The following is a 4,671-nucleotide window of genomic DNA, read 5'->3' on the forward strand; positions in this document are numbered from 1 at the left end:
GGAAAATGCTTTGGCTCCGTGGGTTAGTTGGTTAAAGTGCCTGTTTATAAACAGACGTTTCTGGCATGGACTCCCAGCTTTGTTGTATAATTTGTGATATTAAGCAACAAAATAACACTGTATCTGGAAATCACGCTGACCAGAGCATGGAAATAACAATTTTAATAAAATTACCAGCATTTTTTTGAAATCATTGGTGTAAACCTTGGATCTGAGGAGAGCTCTTCGACCTGAAACGTTAACCGTGTGTTTCCGTCTCCACAGATGATCCCGGACCTGCGGAGTGTTTACAGCATTTTCTGAATAATTTCATTTCCAGACTCTATAGTATTTAGCATTGTCCTTTAGCCTTGCATTATCAGAAACAAGACTGTGAGTGGACAATTGAAACTCTAGATTTGATAAATATTGGTGGTTCAGGGGCTAAATTCGCACTTGCATTGTGGGAAACACGCTTTCGACTCCCGGCCAATACAAGTGTGAGCTTCTTACCAAAATACAACAGCAAAATACTGCGGATACTGGAATTCATACTAAAGTACTTCAGTTAACATTTTAAATTAAAGAAGTTTCATGAAACGCAGTATAAAAATATATTTTTTATATTTTTATCGGAACAATTAAGGGATGTGGTGCGCTCACTGATTGAAGAATAACTCTCTCACCCAGTTGATGGAGTTTTCTGATGCGGTAACAGAGAGGTTTGATGAGCGCAATGCGGTTGACGTGGTGTACATGGACTTCCAAAAGGCTTTAGATAATGTGCCACATAATAAGCTTGCTAACAAAGTTAAAGCCCATGGAATAAAAGGGACAGTGTCAACATGAATACGAAATGGGCTAAGAACAGGAAACAGAGCGTTGTGGTGAACACATTGCTTTTCGGACTTGATGAAGGTATACAGTGGTGTTCCCCAGGGGTCGGTTCTAGGACCACTGCTTTTCTTGATATATATTAATGACTTGGGCCTTGGTGTTCAGGGCACAATTTCAAAGGTTGCAGCTGATGCAAAACATAGAAGTATAGTGAACAGTGAGGAGGATAGTGATAGAGTTCAAGAGGTCATAGACAGGCTGGGGGAATGGGGGGACACGTGGCAGGTGAAATTTAACGCAGAAATGTGTGAAGTGTTACATTTTGGTATAAATATTGAGGACAGGAAATGTAAACTAAAGGCTACAATCCTAAAGGGAGTGCATGAACAGAGAGACCTGTGGGTATATGTGCACAAATCGTTGAAGATGGCAGGGCAGGTGGAGAAAGCAGTTCAAACAAACTTATGGGATCCCGGGCTTCCTAAGTAGAGGTATAGAGCACAGAAGCTTCTAAATTATGATGATCATGTATAAAAATACTGGTTCTGCTCCAACTGGAGTATTGTGTACAATTCTGGGCACCACAATTTAGGAAGGACGTGAAGGCCTTAGAAATGGTACAGAAAAAGATTTACAAGAATGATTGCAGGGTTGAAGGACTTCACTTACGTGGATAGTCTGGCGAAGCTAAGGTTGCTCTCTTTGAAGCAGAGAAGATTGAATGGAGATTTGATAAAAGTGTTCAAGATCTTGAGGTTCTGGACAGAGTAGCCATGGTGTGCAAATGCAGGTGTTGGACTGGGGTGGACAAATGTAAGAAGTCACACGACACCAGGTTATAGTCCAACAGTTTTATTTGAAATCACATGCTTTCGGAGCGCTGCTCCTTCGTCAGGTGAAGTGGAGAGATGCATAAAGACACAGCTTATATAGTCAGAGAATAATGCCAGATGATTACAGGTAATCTTTCTAACTGCCATTTATCACACCTCGGCAGAGAGCTAATCACAGCAATCAAAAGTGTGAATGGTGTCCAAACAGGTCAGTCAGGAAAACAATACATCAAAGAACAATGAGGTGGCGTCACAAGGGGGCAAATGTTGCAGATGCTGGGGTCTGAATGAAAAACAAAAAACAGACAAAAAAACATTTTTTTTGCTGGAAATCACAGCAGGTCCAGCCGCATCTGTGTAGAGAGAACAAGCCAACAACGACTCGAGTCTGGATGACCCTACGTCAGGTGGGGTTACACGTAGCGTGACATGAACCCAAGATCCCAGTTGAGGCTGCTATGATTTCCAGCAAAAAAATGTTTTTTTGTCTGTTTTTTGTTTTTCATACAGACCCCAGCATCTGCAACATTTGACCCCTTGTGACGCCATCTCATTGTTCTTTGATGTAATGTTTTCCTGACTGACCCACGGCAAAGAATCACTGAAAAGGCTACACGATAACATCAACAAGTTCCATCCCAACATCAAACTCACCATGGACCACTCCTCAGAATCGGTTTCATTCTTGGACACACGAATCTCCATCAAAGACGGACACCTCAGCACTTCACTCTACCGCAAGCCCACGGACAACCTCAGGATGCTCCACTTCTCCAGCTTCCACCCTAACCACGTTAAAGAAGCCATCCCCTATGGACAAGCCCTGCGAGTACACAGGATCTGCTCAGACGAGGAGGAATGCGATGGACAGCTACAGACGCTGAAAGATGCCCTCATAAGAACAGGATATGATGCTTGACTCGTTGATCAACAGTTCTGATGGGCCACGGCAAAAAATCGCATAGACCTCCTCAGAAGACAAACATGGGACACAACCAACAGAGTACCCTTCGTCATCCAGTACTTCCCCGGAGCGGAGAAACTATGCCATGTTCTTCGCAGCCTTCAACATGTCATCGATGACAATGAACACCTCGCTAAGGCCATTCCCACGCCTCCACTACTCGCCTTCAAACACAGATGCGGTCGGACGTGCTGTGATTTCCAGCAAAGAAAATGTTTTTTGTGTCTTTTGTTTTTCATACAGACCCCAGCACCTGCAACATTTTACCCCTTGTAACCCGACCTCATTCTTCTTTGATGTGATGTTTTCCTGACTGACCTGTTTGGACACCATTCACACCTTTGATTGCTGTGATTATCTCTCTGCTGAGGTGTGATAAATGGCATTTAGTAAGATTACCTGTAATCATCTGGCATTATTCTCTGACTATATATGCTGTGTCTATATGCATCTATCCACTTCACCTGACGAAGGAGCAGCGCTCCGAAAGCTTGTGATTTCAAATAAAACTGTTGGACTATAACCTGGTGTTGTGTGACTTCTTACATTTGTCCACCCCAGTCCAACACTGGCATCTCCACACCATGGCTACTATCAACACCACAAACTGCCAGCTCAAAGTGGAGAGGATCTCTAAGAAGATCGCACATATCGACACAGACATCAAGTTTCTACAGAGATGCAAGAAAGCAGACAAGATCCCGACAGGACAACAGATCACGAACCCTCTCATGTCGACCTACAACACAGACTATGCTGAGAGACTCTGCCATCGTACCTCTCACACATTCCTCAACCATCTCATACACCAGCTATTTAGCAGACGCCGCAACCTCACAACCGAGATAGAGTCCATGCTCTCAGCCTGTGCTCAGGACATAGCAGACCAGCTAAGAGACACCGCCAAACAGACGAGGCAACGGAACTACACTGCCTACATGCACACCAAGAACAGGAAGCTTGAGAAACTCAGCATCACCACCAGCAGCAACTAAGCCTCCCACGGTACCACGGTTGAAACCATAGGGAAGTCCATCGTAACCTTGTCCGATTACACCCTTCAACCAGCCGAAATTGAAGTTGTCAGCCGAGGGCTCAATTTCTGCCCCACCACCAAAATGGACCCCATCGGTCACACGGCAGACACAGAGGAATTCATCAGGAGAATGAGGCTCCGGGAATTCTTCCACAAATCCCAAGATGTCAGCAGCGAACCCAATGAGACAACCAATGATCCAGAACAGCAGACAGAGGGATCCGCAGTGCAGCAACCGAATAAAACAGTGTCAAATTGGACCCCTCCAGAGGGTCACTGCCCTAAGCTTGACGTGTATGCTCAAGCTGTCAGAAGATGCATCAACGCCAGATTCATCAGCCGCACTCACAAGACAGTCCAGAATGTCACCCGAGCACAACGCAACGCCATCCACGCTCTCAAGACCAAAGGCAATATCGTCTTCAAACCAGTAGACAAAGGAGGGGCCATCGTCATACAGAACAGAACAGATTATTGCAAAGAAGCATACCGACAACTGGACAGCCAGGAACACTACAGACAGTTACCCGCAGATCCGACCAAAGAACACACCCGCCAACTCAACAGACTGATCAAGACCTTCGATCCAGACCTTCAAAGCATTCTACGTGCTCTCATCCCACGTACTCCCCGCATGGGAGACTTCTACTGCCTCCCAAAGGTACACAAAGCCAACACACCCGTACGTCCTAACGTATCAGGCAACGGAACCCTGTGTGAGAATCTCTCTGGATACATCGAGGGCATCCTGAAACCCATCGTACAGGGAACCCCCAGCTTCTGTCGTGACACTACAGACTTCTTACAGAAACTCAGCACCCATGGACCAGTTGAACCAGGAGCACTCCTCGCCACGATGGACGTCTCGACACTCTACGCCAGTATCCCCCACATAAGAACATTAGAACATAAGAACATAAGAAATAGGAGCAGGAGTAGGCCAATCGGCCCCACGAGCCTGCTCCGCCATTCAATAAGATCATAGCTGATCTGATCCTAACCGCCAATCTACTATCACAGAA

General features: G+C 45.5%; 1 pseudogene; it reads left to right on the forward strand.

The window, feature by feature from the left end:
* The first annotated feature begins 3,143 nt into the window (after positions 1-3,143).
* Positions 3,144-4,221, forward strand: LOC147095407 (uncharacterized; annotated as a pseudogene).
* The last annotated feature ends 450 nt before the right edge of the window (positions 4,222-4,671 follow it).

This window comes from Somniosus microcephalus, unplaced genomic scaffold (genome assembly GCF_052327205.1).
Source record: "Somniosus microcephalus isolate GS21.2 unplaced genomic scaffold, FLI_Smic_1.0 unresolved_chr1, whole genome shotgun sequence".
In the NCBI taxonomy this organism is placed as follows: Eukaryota; Metazoa; Chordata; class Chondrichthyes; order Squaliformes; family Somniosidae; genus Somniosus; species Somniosus microcephalus.